The sequence below is a fragment of the Acipenser ruthenus genome, chromosome 23 (assembly GCF_902713425.1).
Source record: "Acipenser ruthenus chromosome 23, fAciRut3.2 maternal haplotype, whole genome shotgun sequence".
Lineage (NCBI taxonomy): Eukaryota > Metazoa > Chordata > Actinopteri > Acipenseriformes > Acipenseridae > Acipenser > Acipenser ruthenus.
In genome coordinates, this window is record NC_081211.1 from 18,071,229 (window position 1) to 18,077,228 (window position 6,000).

Sequence of the window (6,000 nt, forward strand, 5' to 3'; positions counted from 1 at the left end):
CAGGGGAAGGTGCCTGCTGTACCTCGGGGATAAGAGGACCTTGGTTTAGTTCTGATCTTTTATCTTTAATCTGATTTCAGTTCCCTGAAAATAAAGCAGATAGGGGCAAATTACTGCATTAACAAAGGTGCCAATTTAATATAGTAACATGTTCTGCCAATCCTTACTATCCACTGTGTAAAAAGGCACCCTCACTGCACCACCTAGCTCTGCGCAGTACATTTTAAACATAGGTTATACCCCCCAAACAAATTAAATACGTCCAATATGCCCTGTAATGTCCAATAAGATTGACCTGCTACAGAGAGCAGTGGTTTATTTTTTGATGGTAACTGTTGAACTTATGCAGAAATATGATGGTTTTCAGCTCCCCCTGCCTGAAAAAGAATGCAAGACCTTCAGAATGACCTGCAAAAAGCACACAATAACAGCATTCCTCTGGTAGTGTCACAAACACTATACGAGCACTTTTGATACAGTCAACGCCATTTTTTTCAAAACCCAAAGAATTAACAACCCCATTTGCAGAGCTGCTCAGAGCTCTAGGGTTTAACACTGTATCATAAAATGAGTGCAAAGAGATTCCCAGTTTACCAGGTTAGTTAGCTTGGTACTATATATAAAGGGTTTAGTACTCAAGCCCAATAATAAATACTGTATAGAGTGTAATCTTTTTAATGTAATCATCTCCTTGCTTATCATCATGCTGTCCCTTTCAAATTTAATAAACCCAGAAGAATAGTTCTATTAAATGCTTGTACAGGCACTCAACCATATCTTCGATTTATAGACAATTACTTCAGCGACACCATTTAGAGTACTATTGCTTTACTGCGTCTGTGTTTATTTTAGAATAAATCTTGACAATATTGCGGTTATTAGTGAGAGTTAAGTATATTGTAATTGTGGAGGTTTATGGTAAAACTGCCCCATAAAGTCCTGACTGTTTATGCTGAGCAGAAATGTGATTGGTTTTATTGGAGGTGAGAAATGCATTTTACATGGTCTTGCACGTTCTTTGATCAAGTTGTGTGTTTATTTTGCTTTTATTGTTATTGGTTCTAATTAATGGATGAATATTTTTATGGGAGCCCAGACTATCAGATTTAGTAACTGTCTCACCTGCTATGCTTTATCTATGCTTGTACAATGTAATACCACAATATACAAAAATGTTACCATAATTCTCTGAAATGTACCGTGCCTGTATGTATTGACTATGCTTCCTTCCCTAACTAAACATCCAGTCTTAAAATCAAAGCTAAGTTAAAGAAAAGGCATAATCTAGTTGACAAATACTTATTTGCTTAATACCTAACTGGACCAGGCTTTACCATGTGGTGCATTTGGTTAACCACAGTGCAGTTAACTCTCATACTGCTAGAAGTCCTTTTTTGTTGTTGTGATTTTTTATTATATTGAACTAGGCACATCTCAAGAGGGCCCATTAATGAGCATAGCAAACCATCTGTCTGATTACTATTTGCTAACATTTGCAATTTTGACATTTGTTTGTAGTGTGTATCACACAGGGTCAGCGAGCATAGCAGACCATCTGATTGGTCAAACTTTCCCAATACATTAAATACACTGTGTAACAAATTTTATTATTTTTTTTGGTTCCTGGGTAGTAAGAAATGTACCTATTTCCAATGAGAAAACGGGAGAATTTGTGTCTTTCCGTTCACATAAAGTGAGAAAAAAACAACATATGAATCCAAATTAACATGTATTTATACTAAAGTAATACAAAAATCACTACAAAAGATTTAGAAGTGAGTAGTTTTTCGAGATTTACGATTATACTGTAAATCACTTTCACGAATCAGCCCCCAAATGTAGTCTCCCATCATGTTCTCGTTATACTGTCCTTCATTGACAGCTCATCCAGGAGCCTCAAAGCCGTGCTGCTCCATAATGGTAACAAGTACCCGTCTCTTCCCCTGGCTCACTCGGTGCACCTCAAAGGATTACAACAGCATCAAGACCTTGCTGGACGCCTTGAAGTATGATGAGTAAGGCTGGGACCCCCGGAAGGTGCTGATGCCACCACTGCACATCAAATTGGGCCTTATGAAACAATTTGTCAGAGCTCTAGATAAGGAGTCGGCAGCCTTCAAGTACCTTCAAGACTTCTTCCCTAAGCTGTCTGAGGCAAAGGTCAAAGCCGGTGTCTTCGTCGGACCACAGATAAAGAAGATCCTGGAGTGCAATGAATTCCCCAAGAAGCTCACTAGTAAGGAGAAAGCGGCTTGGATCAGCTTTGTCACAGTGGTTCGGGGCTTCCTGGGCAATCACAAGGCCGAAAACTACGTGGAGCTGGTTGAGACTCTGGTGAAGAACTACTGCACAATGGGCTGTAGGATGTCCCTCAAAGTCCATATCCTTGATGCTCATCTTGATAAATTCAAGGAGAACATGGGAGCGTACTCGGAGGAGCAAGGCGAGCGCTTCCACCAGGATATACTGGACTTTGAACGCCGCTACCAAGGACAGTATAAGGAGAACATGATGGGAGACTACATTTGGGAGCTGATTCGTAAAAGTGATTTACAGTATAATCGTAAATCTCGAAAAACTACTCACTTCTAAATCTTTTGTAGTCATTTTTGTATTACTTTAGTATAAATACATGTTAATTTGGATTCATATGTTGTTTTTTTCTGACTTTATGTGAACGAAAAGACACAAATTCTCCCGTTTTCTCATTGGAAATAGGTAAATTTCAAAATATCACTGTCCTGGTCACAAAAGCAAAGTTTGTGGGGAATAATAGCCATTTTCTATACTTTTGAGGCATAAGCAATTAGGAAATAACACTTACTACCCAGGAACAAAAATTGTGTTACATAGTGATATCAGACCTTTGTTACTTACTGATTCATTCATTTTAAATTATAGGATCTTTCAGACAATCAAAGCGCAGGTTTCGCCTTCTGTATTCCAAGATACATCACGGAGAAACCTTATTAATTCCTCTTGGAATTCTATTCAACTGAAAAGTCCATTCAAAATGGTGACATCACAATTGGCCACCAACCCCAGTCATTTAACTGTATTCTCTTCATAAACCTTTTTCCTCTATTCAACGAAAATGACAATGGACTAAATAAAGGATGGTATTGATTAAAAACAAATATAGATGGCTTTTTAAATGTGTATATAATAATAGAGTTATAGGACTACAAGTGTCTGTGCATGTGTAATATTGCCACTGTAAACAGACCTCAGCTTTCAGCCTCGGTCCATTCACTTCTGCTCTTGCTTCGCCATCCTATAACCCTATATTACAATCTTGGGATATTAAAAATGAAATCCTATCTACCATGGACATATGGGTAGATTATCAAAGCCATTTACTTCAAGTTAACATAAGTTCATTTTTTCTCAGAAATGGAAAATAAATAAATGTATTTCAATTTACCAAATCAAACATTTATTTTAGGAGCTTTTAAGTAGTCTTTAGTTGATTCTTGTTACTTTTTATTGGTCAAAGAAATTGTTGTTTTTTTCTTTGTGAAAAAAATACTGTGCTAATCACGATTTGGAATAAATAGCTTTGTGAATATAGCCTATACTGTTTTAAGTCTTAAATGTTTTAAATATCATATATATCTTACAGCTATGAATCTCACAGTGCTTACTAGATGGTGACATTGCAGGCTGAAAGCAAGACGATTGTAACTAAAATCATAATTTCTATGGGCTATTAAATTGTATTGTCTTATTTTGGGAACTTTGTTGTTACTATGTTCGGGTTCTGGCAGTGACACACTGATCCGTTCGCCCTATAAAATATTGGGCCTTCCTTTCACAAAACTGTAGTTCACACTCCTAGTTAAATTCAGTCCCTTGTCCTTTTTATCATAGCAACAAAACATTTCTGGGTTTTAACCTGGGGTTTACTGCTTCCTAAAGTTTTCAATTGCAGGGATTTTATTCCAGTGGTTGGATGAATTGTGCATTTTAAAACCATCAACTAGTCCACAGAACATTTTTGTTGAAGTTGCCTTTTAGAAATGTTTACATCATCTACAATATGTGCACCATTGTGAAAAAAATATCAAGGCGAATCTTTGATATGCTTTTAACAATAATTGCTCCACAAAACATACTGGTGCTATAACACTAAAGGGTTCCTATGGAATTGCAGGTATATCACCTTGATCTAGGTCTCCATTGTTCTGTTACCATCATACCAGTACAGATAACCCTAAGAATGTTTTGTACCAATGTTTTTTGTTGTGTTTTTTACAGATTGTCAGCCATCGCTTCATCACAAGGTATCTGATGTAAATATGTAATAAAACTAAAAGCCAAAGAAGTTTAGTTTTAAGACATATTCTACCATAGAGTAAATTATAGTTATGGATAAACTATATGTTAACTAATTTTGGAGTCAGTTTGATAAAAGTACACCTTGTAATAATAGGAATTCTACAAGTTAATATCAGCATTATAACAAGATTGTGTACAAAAGCTCTTAAGTTAATGTTTGAGTTGTTTTATGTGTAGTTGTAAAACTTCTGCAGTGCATTTTTATAAAGAAATAAAGTTTCTCTGCTGCAAATATTAGTTCAGTAAATAGAGTGTGAGGGCTGGGTTTATAAACAGGATGTTCTGCTAATGAAGTTCTGGCATCCGTGGGTTTACCTGTAGACACAGTTCAACACTACACCTGCTACCCTTCGTGCACGCCCACCTCTGAGCGAATGACTTTTGCCCTTACTGTCTTCCCTGTGCAAATAGAAAAGACTGCAATTGCATTTGTGGGGATTTTTTTTCTTGCCGTTCCACTCAATTCAGATCACATAGCAACTGCTACTCCAACACTGCCAGAAAATCATTTTATTACATTGTGTATCAAAGTACAAGTTCTTGCTGAGCTGGAAACAGGTTTGTAAAGAGTTGGGGGAAGGGTCAGACCTCTTTTATAGATACATTAAAAAAAAATCTTCAGCATATTCACCGCTCGTTGAAGGTACAAATCTCAAATCAATTTGAAATTTGAATCACGGTGGGTGAAAAGGACAAGCAGGAAATGAACCTGGTTTTCAGTTGAAAGGGGGTGAGGTCAAGTTATATTGATGAGCCAAGAATTGGCCTTTCAGGTTTTTCACCGCCAGAGGTTTTAATGCAGTTAGGTATATAAAAGATATACATGACAAATCTTGAGATGTTCTAATAGATTTGCACAGGACTGTAAGTTTAAAGTTAATTGTACTGGCATCACATTTTTATACCATCAAATATGGAACCAGTTTCGGACCTGGAAGATGACATATTCTGTTTGGTTCTGTCTATAAAGAACAAGCAATTATATCCAAATTAGGGGGAATTAACAAAATGTTTTTGTTTTGTTTTTTGTTTTTTTACCGTTTGTGGTAAACAGTCCAGTTTTTGAGTTGGTGGTCATTTTATTTTTTTAACCAGACAGCTGACAGATGAAACACCTTTGTTGACATCAATGTGTTTTTCTTCAGCACGAACATATTCTCAATCCTAGCTTAATCCCTTTGCCGGTTTTGTTCTTGAATCATGCTTTCAACAACAATAAAATGCCTGGAATGCACAGAGACCAATATCTTTCGACTGTATTTTATAACTAGTTTTTCATGCATGGATCAGTAATATAGTATTAGAGTATTTGTTCTAGGACTTTATTGCACTCAGTATTATTACAGTGCATATATAATGTTTGACAGATCCAGTTTTGTCTTTCCAGTTTTGATATGCAAATGCAAGTGTCCACACATTTTGTTTATACTGCTATGACTGAGGAACTCCGATTTTCTGAAGTAAAAGTCATTTTTAATAGTTTTACATTTTACATTAATCCAGTTTTTCACATTTAAGTTAAACAACCTGGGAATCTAACAGTTTATGATTATTTACACCGATAATTTTTTTTTTTTTTTAATGGTGCTCTCCTATAAATCCATAATACACACCCAGGTAATTTACTGCTATTTATTGTTATGATGCTGATAATTAGAAGAG